At 41.8% G+C, this 16,844-nt stretch overlaps 1 long non-coding RNA gene across 1 annotated transcript; it reads right to left on the bottom strand.

The window, feature by feature from the left end:
- Window positions 1-1,278: 1,278 nt before the first annotated feature.
- LOC123281443 (uncharacterized) lies at window positions 1,279-16,496 on the bottom strand. The gene is made up of 7 exons (XR_006520914.2): window positions 16,317-16,496; window positions 6,063-6,357; window positions 5,575-5,687; window positions 5,413-5,473; window positions 4,823-4,897; window positions 3,141-3,255; window positions 1,279-2,043 (listed from the first exon to the last, which is right to left on the bottom strand). It is a non-coding gene; the product is annotated as an uncharacterized lncRNA (long non-coding RNA).
- Between the last annotated feature and the right edge of the window lie 348 nt (window positions 16,497-16,844).

Genomic DNA, 16,844 nt, shown 5'->3' with positions numbered 1-16,844 from the left:
GTGAACTTTCCTTAGGTGTGGCAGGGCAGTCAGAAATCAGTAAGGACCAGTCTCCATTCTCTGTGGTTTATGCCAGGATTAGAAACTGCCATCAGCTACTTGCTTGGTGCAGCCTCTGGTACCAAGGACAAACTGCTGGAATACAGATGTCCTCCCAACCATCCCACAGTACATCCATTCTCAAACCGCCACTGCTTAGAACCTTTGGTGGGTGGTGGTTTGGAAAGATATAATTGGGTCTCTTCAGTTTACTTCCCAGACAAACTGCTCTCTCGTATGCAGGAAAATGCATATCGCGTTGACCAGATATGGTAGATTTCTACCTTCACTTTCCCCAGTAAAAATTTCCTCCAAGTTTCTGGAGCTTGTCCTGCATCCTTGCCTAGTTTTCAATGCACAGTAAACCCCATTGCTATCTATAGATAATTTTTGTAGGATTCTAGAGGCCAGAGATTAGACATGTGTTTAAGTTGTTACCTTTCTCGAAAGTTTGATAGTGCATTTGAGAAACTAGAAAACACTAATAACCTATTTCTGTCAATGGTGATGCCATTCTAACAGTCATCCAGGTTTTAAATTGGTGTAGTCACTTTTGACTCCCTCCTCCCTATCTCAGAGAAGCCCCTAAGTTTTTCAAACACTAGCTGCATTCAGTCTTGTGTTTCGAGTCACAGTGTGACTAACCTCGGCTAAGCCCTCCCTCTATTGGAACCTCATGTTCCAGTTCATCCCCAGTCCTGCTCCCCTGCCCCAGTCTATTCTACATGCCCCTGAATTAATCTTCCTGAAACCTCTCAAGCCACCAGTAGCTCCCACTTTCAAGTGGATAAAGTTAATATGCTTTTAGGTTTCTCACTCTCTGTTTTCTTCATATATCAACAGTCATATTCCAATTTCCCCCTGACACAAATATCCTCACCTCCCAGAGCGATACCCAGGACACGAAATGCTCAACTCAATTCTGAGCTATGTCCATGCTCTGTGGCCTGCTTAGAATGCCCTCCCCATTTCGCTGTGAGACTGCAAGCACCTGGAAGTAAGGGTCATGTCTACTATCTTCACAAGCCCCCTCATCTAACACAATACCTGGGTCATAGTATTAAGCAAATGTTTACTGAGTCATACCGACTTGTGTCTTTATATCAGTTCTCGTTCAGCATGATACCATCATCTGCGGCATCTGTTACAAATACTCCAGGCTTACCCATGGACCCAAGTTCCTGCTTTTCATAATTATTTTTCAAGTTTTTATTTGGAACATAATGTAGATCAATATTTCATAAATGTTTTATTGATAATGAAAATAAAGGATATTCTCTGCAGGATACAAAGATCAATATATACACATTTACACATATAGCCTTATTAATTATATTATTCAGGACTCACGTAACTTGGTTTTTTTTCTATTTGATCTATAAAAGATGCACAGATATGTGTTACAGTCTCCTACTACCACTGTAATTCTGTGAATTTGTCCCTTAGTCTCCAAAACTCTTTTCTTTTTCTATTCCAATGATATCTGTGCCAATCAGCTTTTAGTTAGATCAGCAGAACAACTATGAATTTTAGGTAAGGGATTTACTACAGCAATTAGACATTACAGAATTATGGGAGGACCTGGGGAGGGCTGTCTGAAAGGGGATTTGGAGGATCAGAGACGTCAATAACAGCCTACTTTGAGAAGGCTAGTATATCCAGCCATTACAGTGAGGCCGGGGGGGAAGAAATCTGTAGGTCACAGTCAAGTGTCTGGCTATAGACCAGCTGGAAAAAAAGTTGGACATGGAGGTGGCAGTTGAAAAGAAAATCTGGATGTAGAGTTGAAGGACCCAAAGATAAGCTGGAATTCTCTGGCCCCTCTGAGTCTGATACCACAAGTAAACCACCATAATCTTCTGCCTCTCAAATTTCATGCAAGTACCTCTTGTGGCCATCTCTCACTGGGAAAAAAATTCCAGGAAATGTCAACCAGGTTGATGATAAAACAATCCAGTACGGTCCAACTCTCGTCACCGTGGCATCCATACATGCATCTTTTGACTATATATATATAGGGACATAAGGAAGAAATGATCCAGGTGAGGAAGTAAAGAAGAAATGATCTTCTTTTATATAACTGGTTACATCATCATTGCTAGTGTTTATAGCTTCTTTCCTCCTCTCTTCATTCCTTATTCTCTTTATTCTCTTTCTCTCACTAGTCATGGCTCCTTGTCTGGACTCAAATCCTCATTTCTAAAGCATCTGTACATAAGCAGTCCTGCTTATATAAAGTATTTGCCACTGGTTATCTGTCAGTACCAAATTTTAGTGGTGGTATGAGATTTTTAAAAATATTATTCTATACTTTAATCAGTATTTCATTAAAAAATATTTTAGTAAGAGGCTACACAAGGAACCTTAAGCCAAATGCCATTTTGAATCAGAACTGATTTTTATTTATTTGTGTATGCCAAAAATATTTATTTAACTGTTACTATCTTCCAAGAACTGAAGTGTTTCCCAAGGAGCTCAGATTCGGTAGAAGCCATATCAATCTAAAGCAGTGATTGCAGTAGAGTGCAATCTGTTGGAATCTGTGGAAGCACAAAGCTGAAGTGCCTGGCTTTGCTGGAATACTGAATGAAAACATCACAAAGGGATAGGCCCTTTAGCAGCTTCTTGGAGAATGAGGAGTTTCCCAGAAAAACACATTGGGGAAAAGCGATCAAGGACAAAGAGCAGCAAATGTACAAATAAGAAGAAGTAAAATATCAGGTTGAAAAATCAACCTTGATGATATAAAAGTAAATGTCTACCAGATGCCAGTTACAGGTACAGAGGGTGTAGAAACGGAGGGAATGGGGGAGTGTCAACAGAAGAATGGGGAGTCAAGAGACCTAGCCTTACAGAATATGATACGAGGTTTAAATATGATGATTGAACTTGCAGAGGGGGACAAAAGAAGAAACTCGGAATTCTTCTTTAACTATATTGGAAGGAGGGGAGGGAAGGCCAGGGAGGTGTGAGCTATGCCAAATCCAGAAAGATAGAGAGTAAGTGGACTATATATCACAACGATAAACTAAAGAAAATAACAATATGATCTTAGTATGTAGATATTTGGCAATAACAAAAAAGAAGAAAGAGGGTCCAACCTGGTGGCTCAGTGGTTAAGTTCACACATTCCACTTTGGTGGCCCAGGGTTCGCTTGTTCGGATCCTGGGTGTGGACCTACACAGAGCTTGTCAAGCCATGCTGTGGCAGGTCTCCTACATATAAAGTAGAGGAAAACGGGCATGGATGTTAGCTCAGGGTCAGTCTTCCTCAGCAAAAAGAGGAGGATTGTTGGCAGATGTTAGCTCAGGACTAATCTTCCTCAAAACAAAAAAAATAAAAATAAAAAATAAAATAAAGAAGAAAGACATGGTTAAAATTAGGTTGACTAAAAATGTATTATCCAAACTTAGACACTTTTGAGAGTAAAAGCAGGTGTTATTAATATTTATGCTGGGAAAACAGGCATAAACCTGGACCAAAATGGGCAAACTGGGAGCACAGTCCCCAGTGAGGGAAGGGAGCAGCCTCCGGACCATTTGATTTTTTCTAACCATGTGCATGTCTTTGATTGAAAAAAACAAAATAAAATCTTATTGCTTTTTCACTTTTGCTTGTGTCCAGACGATGTGACTCTCTTGCTGTCTGCCCAACGTTCTTGTGAACTCCTGGAGAACAGGAGTCACATCTGACTCATCTTTCAATAACAGGAGGGCTTCACATAGAAGCTGAATGAGTGCATCTGTCTTCTCCTGAGTTCCTTATTTGGCTTTCACATTTTCTTGCATATCTTTCTTTAATTAGTCAAAAGCATTTAATAGGCATGGGCATGGGCCCTGAGGATGGAAAACAAACAGTCCTGAAAGCAATTTTAAGGATCACATGAAAGGAACTCTGCTTTCAAATTGTCCAAAACATGAGAATGTAGTTATTTCAATTGATCTTCATGTGAATTTTACTTGGAAATTTGTACTATATTTATCCTGCTGATGAAGAAGATGAAGTTCAGAGAAGTCAGGCAGTTTATCAGGAGTCACACAGACTTTCAATGGAAGAGTTAAACCCAGATCTCAAGAATTTTAATTGCCATCCCGGTTCTCAGCCCATTACCAACACTGCCTTTCTAATGAATCATTTTTCTGTCTCCACTGAGGAGTACTGGCCAGAGCTGGATTTCTGACTCCAGACAACTAACTCTGCACGCCTCCCTTTCATTTTCTTCTCCAGCACTGGCTCCTTTTCATTCTATGCTGCCAGTTTCCTATGATTGAAATTTGAAAGCATGTAACTGTTAATCTAGGAGTGATTAAAGAGTTTCATTTCTCGGAAGAGTCGGTACTCATCATCAGCTATGATGAATGAGCCCCTAACATCCCCTGATCCCATTATATTGTGATTAATTGTGCCAGTTTAAGTCAATAATTCATTTGTTAAAAATAGGTCTGCAAAGTATCATTTGTCTCATGGGAGATATCAGAATAAAAAAAATTCATTTGATACTTCTCATTAAATTAGTGTTGGAAATTATATTGAAGAGCCCTGTTCATCAAATACTTATTGCAGGCTTATTTGATAAGAAGTTGTATTTGTCTAAAATTATATCTGCTAACTGTCGTAATGGTTTGCATTTTCCCTGTGTTAATGAAGGAATAAAAAGTCTAAATACGTGCATGACTGGAGAAAAGAATGGGACTTGAAACTGGAATTAGAATCATTTCTAAATGGTGTGGTTTTCATTACATTAAAGTTTAAAAAAAGAAAGAGAGAAACAGAGTAGACTACCTTCTTCCTGGGTACTGTCCCTGGAGGTAGCAAGCTGGTTTCCTAAGAGACGGATCTTCCCCATTGTCTTTTTATCTAGAAGATATTATGTATTTTACATTCAGCCTCATTGGGCCCTTAAGACATTTTCAGCTATAAGTGATTCTAAAAGAAGATAGAAGTGAAGAGCAGCTCCACTGCAAATGATAATGGTCACCATCAAATGAGATACAGGATTAATATCTTAATATTTCCCAAGCAACATCACAGTAACTTTGGAAAGCCTCCCCAGATGCCCCTGAAACATTTGGATATGAGAGGGGAGATGATGACTCAGGAAATGCTCAGATAGATGCCTCTGGAGACCGGGTTGTTTCCTCGAGACTTGGGGTGCTTGAGGCTGGGAAAAGGCAAAGGAGAATTGAAGGGGGGTGATTCGAACACAATGGGGCAGAGCAATGAAAGTATGGGGCCAAGTACCAGGCATATATGGAGAACCTAATATTTGATAGAGGAAAGGAGAAAGAGAGCAAAAACTAGAAGGGAGAGAAAGAGGCAAGATATAAATGCGGGAAGGGAAGGAGTGAGAGGACAGAGAAAATTGGACCGACCTTAGCAGAGGATTGTGCTCTCTGGCAGCAGCTCCTAATGGCCTGTCCTGAGACCAGCTACCTAAGTATAACACAAGAAGAGTCTTTGAATTTCAGAATCATGGGCTCTGAACTCAACCTCCCTCCCTCCCTAAATTCTTCTTATTAGGCTTGAGATAGTACCCAAGAGAATGAATTTTTACAATGGTCCTCAGAGAAAACCAGTGACAATCTTCTCCCAGCAAAAAAAAATTCTGGTTATATTCTCTTTGATGCTTCGGAAGAGAATGGGAATCCTGAAATGGAAAACAAAAGAGGAAAGTTTTAGAGCCATGGTGAAAGTGGCCCCAACCCCTGGCAAGAGCAGGCAGCCTCAGGGCGAAGATATTTTCTGAAAACTTTTCTTTAGCCAGAAGGCTGAAAACATGGTTTCAGGTTCTATGTTATTTTGTGCTACAATGTAGTACCCTCCATTTCACCCCAAATACCACTAAGTCTCTTACACTCAATCGCATTGGGCTCATGCTACTGGCTGAATGAGGAAGGAAGGGTATGTCCACACATGGGGAGAGGGACAGCAGCTGTGGGAGGCTAAAGAGAAAGGAGAGGCCAGTGATTTATTCCAGAGTAGGAATTGGGTACAAAAGGTGATGGGACAGAGCAAGCCTTACCTTGCACTTCCCTTTAATCCTGGACTCTTCTGGATTCTTTAAAAATATCTGGGAGGGTATCAGAATTCCCACAGCCAATCCATATGTAGGCTTCTGTGACCTTCAGACAAGGGATTTCTACTAGAAAAGCATTTTACTTCTTTTACTCAAAATTCTTTCCAAGTGGTGACAGCAGTGAGATTGAGATGTCATCTGAGAGATAGAGAATCTGTTTTTCCTATGTGTCACCTCCTTCTGAGGCATTTCAGTAGCCATGACTTTTCTTACAATTTGCTCAAAATCTCTTTTCTTCATCCTAAGAAGGCAAGTAAAAAAAAAGTAATACATTAATCCTATATTTCCCTTTAAAGACTACCATTTATACCTATCTTAACCACATTTCACCCATTTTTAGATGTTTGACAGATGTGGGGAGCACTGCCAGCATTTATGCTTCCCTCTCTCCAATTTAAGCCCCAGGCATAGAATTAGTGATGCATGAATTAACAGTGCGGTTTGCACCACCCATCATGGAGAAAGATGTTATAATTCGTAATGGGCCTTAGAAATGCCATTGACCTAACTTATTCTGAAGATTTCTTGAGATAATCCTGTAACTTCAGCTTTATCATTTCCCTTTTATAGTAATCAAATTTGGGCAAAACCTAATCCCAGTCGTCTCTAAATAAGAAAAAGGGTCTTAGAATGTTGGAGCTAAAGGGAACTTCCAAAATTACCTAATGAAAGACCTTTTATTTTTTTAGACATGGAATTCTAAGCTTATAAATATAAAGTAACTTGACTAAGGGTATATATTCTTTAGTTTCATGTCTAAAATCAGAATGCATGAATCCCATTCATTTATTGATAAATATTTGTTAAAGGCCTGGCCCTTTCTGAACACTGATTAAAGAAAAAAATGAAAATATATAATCCCTTGGCTTAAGTTACTTATAGGGAGGAGATAAGTGCACAAAGAATTACATTTTCAGAAGTACAAGTTTCAATAATATGAATTTCAGTAATTTATCTTCCAGGGCATGGATGAGGAGAGGGGTAGAGAGGAGAACATGGTGACATTTGAGTAACAGTGATCGTGCCTTCTGATCCCTAAATCATGATAAAAATGGTATGTTTCTGAAACCAACGGTAGTGATGGTGGCTTACTCACATTTTGAACCTCTTTAAGGTGCTTGTGCTAGTAATTTGTAAACATAAACTTCAGTTTTAAATCTAACATCATCACCTCCAAAAGACTACCTTCATGGTATATTGATGGCACCATGACTCTCTTCAGACTAATAAATGAGTTGGCAACAGTCACATTCTCAAGGCCTTGAAGGGGACAGTTTGACCTTAGTCCCAGAGCAAAGAATTCAAAGGAAACATGGATCAATGGGGTCCTGAGATCCGGAAGCTCTGGAGGTTGGTAAAGATGGAATGAGGAAAGGAGTCAAAAAACAACTTTGGAAAGTCTGCACAGGTTAAGACCGTACTGAACACATCACCAGCTACTGAGGAATGTATGCCCTAAAACAGGGAGGGAAATTAGAAACCCAGCCAAGCTCCTACAGAGCAAGTCCGCAAATCCAGGTGCTTAAATCTCTCTCTGAATCCCGGATTCCTCTGGCACATAACTGGCATCACAATGGTTCTGTGGTGCCTGGCAGATATTGCACACCTCCTAAATCAAGCCACCTGGGATCTGCCCAAGCAGGCATTCCTCTCCCGCACAGTGGTCTCATTGTCTGGAGAAGACCTGCCTGTGTATTGACAGAAGGCTCTGAAAACGTAGCTTCTCCCTCCCCAACCCCACCAAGAAAGCTAAAAGAAGCAAACCTCAGGCCAAAAGCCTATGAATGCCCAAGAGGGGTTACAGGAAAGAGCTTTTTTTTGATGGAAAGGCATATATCATCTGTCAGGAGTGGGACAATAAAAATGCATTTGCCCAAAGTCATGGGAAGACGAGTGGTCCCTTACCCTCTATGAGGAGACAATGACCTTGATTATGGCTATCTGGCCAACTTTCTGGAGGCATTCAGCCAACAACCCCAGCTCCATGCTCCTGTGCCAGGACGGAAATGGTCTGAAGTTTCTAGACGTTTCTTGAGGTTATAGATCATGTTAGCTTATAGGTCATGTTCAACAAACCTCACATGCAAAGGAATGTTGGGATAATGGCCATGTTTAGAGCAAGAAGTATGTGTGGGGATGAAGTTATCCAGTTCTCTCCTCCCCTAAAAACAATCTTTCCTGAATGGTAGAAATTTAGAGAAGCAATAGCAAATGTGTGTTACAGAATGCGTATTTTGCTATGTGTAGGACCAGTTATGCATTTCCCCTTTTAAATTAGTGATAGAAAGCCTGCAACTATACTTTCAAAATAATGAAAGGCTAGCTCTGCACATTTCCCAGAGATGCCTTTTGAGAGATCTGAGAGACTTGATTGGCTGCCCAGAGACAGTCTATCTCTCAGACAGAGGAATGTCCTCTCAAGTGGATACCATGTCTCCTTTTATTAGAGAAAAGTCCGCATGTCTTCAATAGCTGAAGGGCTTCTGCATGCTCACAGCCTTAGACTAGGATAAACAGCATCTTGCTTTCTTTCCCTAGATATCATCTAGCCCTATACTGTCATTTGACAAACAAGGAAATTGAAGCTCAGAGGATTGATCTGATTTCAAAAGTGGCAGAGGCAGAGCTAAAACAACAATCCGAGACTCCAGACCACTAGACCAAAGCTTTTCATCCATGACAGTGATTCATTTAGGGGCGTGATTGACTCAGTAGCCAGCTCCACCGTCAACAGCATTGGTGAAAAGCTTAACAAGGAGGGAGATGAACATTGCAGAAAAATCTTAATTAATGGTATTCTACCCACAGTTTAGTTTAGAACAAAGGTATTGTGGTCTTGCAGAACCTCCACAGGGTCAGCCTATTACATGGGAAGGACAGGGAGTGATGAAGTAGGGGTCTGTGTGCATGTGTGTGTACACACGCCAGGGTGTGCTGGCAGAAGAGTGGGCAGAATTGGAGACAGACCAGAAACACAAGAGAGGCCTTTCCTCATAGATTCTGATTTTCTCAACTTCCAGCAGAGCTGAGTAGGCAGAGAGCAGGGCTATGTCTTTGCTGGGTGCTTACTTTCCGCTGGGTTATTTTACCCCTTCCTGTTTTCCTCCACCTCTGTTTATTCAGGTTGAGTCCATGCTTGGGAAATGAGGGTGGGAGGAAATTCAAAGCTGTGTGCTGAGGCCTCAGTGCCTCCTCTGAGACTTCCAGGGCTGTGTTGGACATCTTCCTGTTTGCGAAGTTTTCCACCAATGCAACTGAGTAGGGAGTGAGCTACAGACCAAAGGTCAAGCTCTCACACCTATTCAGGTTAGATGAAGAGTGCATAGTGGCTTTAGCGAAGATGGCACAAAAGGGAAAATTTTTAAATCCTAGCATGGGAAGAATGCTCCCTTGATATGTCTTGACCACTGACAAAGCAAGAAGATCTCTACATAAGCCTACCCTTACACTTTCCACTTGTACACAAGATGCTTCCAGCTCTCCATGACCACCTAGTACACCTAGTCTTTTCTGCATCCAGGAGAATAACCAGTATACCTTCTTGTAGCCGTGGAGTTTGGAAAGGAATTCATCAGTACTGAATACCTTTAATATGCCAAACTCTGTTCTTAACACTTTACATATAGTACCTCATTTTATTCTCATAGAAATTTGACAAGATGTTAACGCCATTGAGACTCAGAATCAATGCTTGAATCCATGTTTGCTTGTGCATTCTGTACCAATAAAATGTCATCGTTCCATTGTGACTGACACAACAAGGAAATGTGATTAAGAGGTGCCATGTCACCCCATACCAGAGAGATAATCTAAAGCAAGTCACTTAACTTCTAATTATGTCAATTTCCTCAGCAAACAACAAGGATAATAATAACGACCAACACCTACCTCATGGGCTGGCTGTGAGAACCAAATGAAATATTTTAAACGTAAATATTCAGTGAACCATAAAACATTAAGCAGATATTAGTTACTAGGAGAAGATTTCTTTTGTAGATGTGAGGATATTAGAAATGGATGAACTACATAAAAGTTACACTTTTGCAAGTCCATATAGCAGACTCAAAGACTAATCTTGTCCCACTGAGAATACAACTGGATTCCATGTGATCTTCCATGGCCAGCTTCTCATGAACTCTTCAATTCTTTACATCACTGGTTCTTGGTCCAATTACATCTAATGTTCTTTTTATATTAAGTATTTAAACCACTGCATTTATTATCCTGTAGTGAAATTCAAAAATAATATAACCTACCTCTACACATAATTTGAAAAATCATGTAGCACCATACTTGTAATAATGTGAAGGAGAAATCCAAGGAAAGGGTTTCAATATGTAAATACTCAACACGACTATTCTAGAAGACGGCACATAGTGTAGCATTCTAGAAGAAAGCGTGTAGTCTTCAGGTGCCTGTTCTTCTACATGCAATGGCAGGAAAGCATTGGCTATGAATGTGGACTGATACTGGAACATTTCATTATGATTCAAACAGTGCGGTGGCATTGTGTTAATGATATATGCTCTAAAATGATGAACAACTTTTGGTGAAGTGTCAAACAAACTAAAGTACTATTTTCTGTCAATTTACAGAATTGATGCTTTACTGAAAAATTCATTGAGTTTCAAAACAGTGTAAAAAATATTCTGGTGTTTATACATGACATAGATTTAGGCTCAGATAATTCTAAATAGGTCTTTTACCCAGATACATGTCCAGTGGGACATTTGAAAATTACATGTGAAACAAGGTAATTCTTTGACGTGTGGGGTTGCCCAGTGCATGGCAGGATGCCTGTTGTCCTTGGCTCCATCCACAATGAAATGCCAATTATGATGTTGATAAAAATACCCTGATGAATTCCCAACTCCCTCCGGGTGGAAGCCCTCCTCTTCTCCATTCATATTGAAAACCCCAGCTTTACGAGATTCCTCAGGCTGCAGGTACTCATCCTTCTGCCCGAACTCAGCTTCTCTCCTCAGGCTATCAGGATCTCTCTCCTTCATTCTTTCACCCTCAACCACCCATAATCCAATGATTCAACATAACTGAGCATATCCTTCTCTCTTTACCTAACTTCTTTACTCTAGCCCAGAAAACTGGGCTCTCTTTAAACCATTTTGCTTCCAAACCAGAGCTCTAGGGTTGTTCCTGGAGGAGTCAGCAAGGCATAGAACTAGTTCTTAGAACTAGAAAGTAACATGGAAATCATTTAGTTCAACCCTTATAGATGATCCAACTGAAGCTTAAATATGCGTAGTGGCTTGCCTGAGGTCCCACAACTAGTGTACGTAGGTTCGGGACAAGAGCTTGAGTCCCTTGCGCTATCTCTATGCCATGCTCTGTCTTTGTCAATTACCCAATAAACCAAGCAACAAACGCCTATTAAGGTCACATATAAGGCACTTTGTTAGGAATGCCCTAAGCTTTCCAAGTTTAATGTATGGTTGGGGAGATAAGAAATGACAACAAAAAACAAGGATTCAGTTTAACAAAGTATATGTCTTATATTCCAGTTTTGCTCAAGACATTGTGCTACATGTTTCAGGAGAAACGAAGAGCAGCAGCAGCTTTGCCTACACTTCGTCTAGAGCACATGGTCTGGTAATGAGATAAGACCTTACTATGATACAATGCAGAATGAACAATATGCCACACAGAGAGATGTGGATGCTTTAAAAGGGGGACAAAAGCCAAGGAAGACTTCATGGTTGCCTTTGAGACAGATCTTGAAGGAACGGTGGGATTTTTTCATGTGAAATGGCGATGTAAAAGAAGAAAATTCTTGGGTAGACTCACAAACAAAGACTCAGAGGAGAAAAAAGCACAAGGTTTGCTTTAGGAACAAGCAGTTCCATTTGGAGCACACAGGTTTCTCGAGTAGTTAAACTGGGCAAGGTCTCTTGGAGCTAAAGCTGAGGATTTCTTGAAAGTCCAGCCCAAAGCCTGCTTCTAAATCAATGGGCTATGGTGCATTGTGTTTCACTTGTCAGTTTATTTGACTGCCCTTCAAAAACCCTGTATGCTCTCAGTGTCGGGGGCTGCTCAGGTTCATCTATATCCTTACTTCTCCTTTTCCTTTGGTGCCTTTCCCTACACTACTTTTCCCAGCCCCACACAGTTCTGTCAGTGAAATGTGGGTAGAAATGATGTGTGCTTCTTCTAGACCTGGCCTCTCAGCCTTCTCATGTGTTCGTTCATGTGCTCCCTCTTCTGCAAACCAAGTGCAGAGGATTCGGGGGAGGTCTCCAGAGTTCTAGCAGATGACAAAGCCGCTAGATGGCAAGACTGGGCGTCAACAGTCTATGTGAAACTCTTCCCACTGCCTCAAATCTGCACTGAGCTGTCACTCTACCATATGGACCACTGAGATTTTGGAGTTTTACATTATAGCAGTTAGCTAATAACTCTATGTAAACAATACTGTGTCTTATTTTATCTACCTTCTGTAGGGTCTGGTGCAAAGTAGGAACTCGATAAATTTTACAAATGAATGAATTATTGAATAAATTATTGAGTGAATGAATTGAGTCATGAACACAGTTGACTTTAGAAAGCAACAAACAAATAACAGTATAAAGACAGACTATACTGGAATAAAGAGAATCTGGAAGTGAAGAGATTACTTAGGCAGGTGTTATAATAGTCCAAGAAGATGAGACCCTGAGTCAAATTAGAGGCATCAGAAGTATAAAGAAGGAGACAGAGACGAAAGACATTCTGGAAATAGACTCTAAGGAAAATGGCAACTGATTAGATGCAATGATTACTGTAGAGAGAAATTTAAACACCGACTCCAAAATTTCAAGCCTATGGACAAAGGAGAAGAGCGGCACCATTAACAAAAATACCGAAGTTAGAAAGAAAGACGTTGAGGGAGGGCTGGTGGATGGGATATGATAACAACAGAGATGATAGCTCAACTCAGATGTAACTGAACCCGTGATATTTACGCCCAGCAGATAACTGGAGATGTGCACCTGAATCTTCAGTGTGTAATGACGGAGCTAGACATGGCTATAGAAGACATGGATATGGGAGTGAAGCAGACCACTTAGAGAGAGAGTATAGAATGGAAAATAAAACCCAATAGGCAGAGCCTAATGAATAGCTTACAATTACAGAGTGGAAAAGAAAGAAGATATCAAATGAGTCTTTTAAAGGGGAGGAACCAGAATTATGCAGATTTCTGGAAGCTAGGGGAGGAGAGATTCTCTACAAGACCCAGTTTACAGAATGGATGAGGAGTGTGACTACTGGATCGGGAAACTTGTGGAATCATGGTCTCAGAGGAACTAGGAAGGGAGGGGGTTAAGAGCATAGGTGGAAAGACTCACTGGGATTAGGAAAAAGTGCAGTCCTCTCTCTCCGTGAGAAGAGCAAAGAAAGAGATGGCGCATGAAATACCAAACAAGGAAAAAGCAGAGGTGCTTAGTGAGAGGCAAGACTTTGAAGGATCCCAGGTCAGAGAGCTTTATCATCTCAGAGGGTGAAAGACAAGGCAATCCCCTGAGAGTGAGAGGAGGAGGAGACGGGGGTGGAGCCGGAGAGGGGAGGGAGGTTGTGGAAGTACCACTCAGAACCTAACAGGAAGCCAACCAGAAATGAAGGACGGCCAAGACCCTGATAAGATTTAAAAGTTGCTTTAATGAAATGAGGAAGTAAGAAAAGTAAAGCAGAGAGGAGGTTATGCTCTCACAAAATGTAAGAGCTCGAGATGTAAGTGGAGGAATTCTCAATGATGATAATAATAGCAGTTAAAGCTAAAACTGATTGTAGTATTTAAGTGCCAAATAGTATGCTAAGCAGTTTCTATGTATAATCTCATTAAATCTTTACAATACCCCAGTGAGTAGGGCATTATTGTTATTATCCCATTTTACAAATGAATAAATTAAGATGGCTGAGCCATTTGCTCAGAGGCACACAGTGGCAGGCCTAGAATTCAAACCTAGTCCCATTAGCTCCAGAGAACTTAAAGCCAACTGCCCAAGATGATCTTGACTGTCCCCCAGGTAAGCAGCTCCGTGGAGGCAAGACGGAACTCCCTGAGGCTCTGGAACTTGAACTGTGCCTGAGTACGGAGCTGGGAGGATGATCAATTTTTATGTTGGAGTCCCCTGGACTTTAGCAAGGAAACAAAGACTGTGAGCCAGATGCTGGGGTCATTAAGGAAAGCAATGATCTTAATTGCTTGCATTAAGGAAAGCAAGGTATATGAATTTCAACTTTGCACGGTTGTTGGATAAAGGTCACAAAACGATGGTTGGGAGAAGTGGTGGAGAGAACGGCTGTGCCAACCCCACCTTCTGTCCAGTTAAGGAAAAGGAATAAGAGAAGGACATGTTGGAGATGATTACAAGAGAAACATGTCTTCAGAGAAAAGGCACAGGTTGCCTAATGCTAGGAGGTGGGATGATGTACAAAAACTTATTTGGACAGATCTGTGAGTTTTTTTTAAATATAAAGAGTCCCAAGGGATAGAGTGCAGAGTTACAAATTAGACAGATATAAGACAAGAATTTAGGACTCTGGATAGGAATGAAAATAAAGGCTAAGGTGGAGAGAGGATGAAATTTGGGATTTAAGACTATAACTTTAATGGCCAGGGTTTGAGAAGAAGAGGTGGAGAGGGACCTGCGAGCAGTAGTGGAAGGGGAATGGCGACTGGGCACACATCAATTAATGTAGCAACGGTTGGTTTCACATGATCACCACTAGGGGGAGCTCCAGCCTACTTCTCACCTAATCGTGCAGAGGTTAGGAGCACAGATTCAAATTCTCAATCTACCCACCAGCTGTATGACTTGGATAAGCCACTTATCCTTTCTGTTAAATGAAGATGATGAATGGAGACTATGGTAGTCATTCACAGAACAGTGGTGAGAATTAAATGAGATACTACATGTAACATACTTTTACATAGTAAGCCCTGAAGATACACGGTCAGCACAGTCCTGAGGAGAGGGAATTCCGCTGGGCATCAGAAATAAGACCCTGAGTACTACTGAGCAATGTTGCCAAGGGCCTTGGTGTTCAACATGGCAAGGGAAACTGTTAGCAGTGGTTGACTCTACCTTCTAATTCTTTAGGAATTATCTTTCTCTCCAGCAAGACCATGTGGCTCATGTGGTGCAAACAGGGTGAAGCTGCCTCAAGTTTAAGAAGAACTCACTGGCGGAAAGGCCAGGATCAGGAGTTCTGAGCCTTTCTAGACCTTCAGATGAAAGCTTCTCTTTCCTTTGAGGCCTGGGTCACCCTTCCTTGCCTCTTCTACACAGTCGAGTGGTGAGATGTGGGGGTTGGGGGGCGGGGCTCAGGGAAGGGCCAAGGAGGCTCACGGCCTGCCTCCGGCCTGGCCAGGGAGGGCCCGCGGCTCAGGCACGGTCCAGCTCGACAGTCCTAGACCACAGCAGGCGTGCACACCTGGAGAGCTTCAGGCTATGAAGACGGTCTGATTATACCAAAGTGATGAGAAAAAGAGCCTTTTCCGCTCTTTGTTTCCATTTCTAGAGCCAATCTCTCAGCACATTTTTCTCTCAGCTTTTGAGGGGGCTGCCTCCACATGCATTGATTTGGAATAAGAATAAGGTCTGCCAGGCACGCCCAAAAGCCTGGAGAAGCAGCAGGGAACTTCCTTGAAGTAACTGCTTACAGCAACAGTACCTTCGAGAGGGTCCTGGGCCCCCTCATTATCATTTTATTACATTTCTCTCCTCTGCACCCTGAGGACTTTCTCTGGGATAAACATAAGACCAGTTACTTTAGAAATAAAATGTGTTTTTCATTAAAACTCTATTCTGGCCCCTCCAGTCCCAACAAAGCATTTCCCTCTTGATCTAATTGGGTTTCAAGTTATCAATGATACTGTTTCTCTTCAAGGAAGTAGGACGCCCCGTGTCCTTCTAGAAGCCCTCCTACCACCAGTATGAAATGAAACTTCCCTTTGGGAAGGTGTGAGGAAAATATAAGAGGGAGGGCTGTTCAGGACTTAGAGAGGAAGCCTCTCGTTATCCTTGTAGGACTCTTCATTCACATTCCTTCCTCTTACCCTCATCCAAACATTTCCCCTGCCCCCCAGGTACTCTCCCCAGTGCTGTCAGCCAAGAGAAATACACACCCAGGACTATAAAAAACCTGGCCTATTAGCCTGCCCAAATTGGAGGGATCTAGAATTTGTTCCAAGAGCAAACTTACTGGAGTTCTCCACAGAGAAAATCCAAGTGGATACATCCCAGAGCAGGCCAGTCTCCATCGGCACTCCTGTTCAGAACAGCAAGCAGAGAGCCACGGTTGACACAAGCACCTGCACAACAAAATCCCTGCCTGTCCTCACAGCGGTCCTCGACGCTGGCTGCTCAGTACAATGGCAGAGTCAGGATTTCAAACCAAGTTGTTTTTTACCAAAACTCAAGCTCTCTTACTCAGGCCAACCGCTCCGCCCCTGGGATAACTAGCCACATCAGAGCTTTCTCCTCCAAAAGGAAAGGCCCTAAAATGTTCTCTGTTGACCACAGTGTTTCTTCACCAGCCAATCTCCTTACTCAGCACATTCTGAGCCCTTAACTACTACCACCTTCCAGGTCAGTACCTCAAAGGATTTACAGGGTTTCACTGCAGAAAGCTTACTTTGCAGTGGCCAGGGAACAGAGGGAAGTGTCATCCTCTACTTTGTTAACAGGTGTTTCTGACTAGCCAGCAAAACTTGTGGTTGTGGGTAGGGCC

This window comes from Equus asinus, chromosome 27 (assembly GCF_041296235.1).
Source record: "Equus asinus isolate D_3611 breed Donkey chromosome 27, EquAss-T2T_v2, whole genome shotgun sequence".
Taxonomy (NCBI): Eukaryota; Metazoa; Chordata; class Mammalia; order Perissodactyla; family Equidae; genus Equus; species Equus asinus.
Note: the sequence above shows the minus strand (reverse complement) of the source record. Positions and strands in the feature narration are given on the sequence as shown.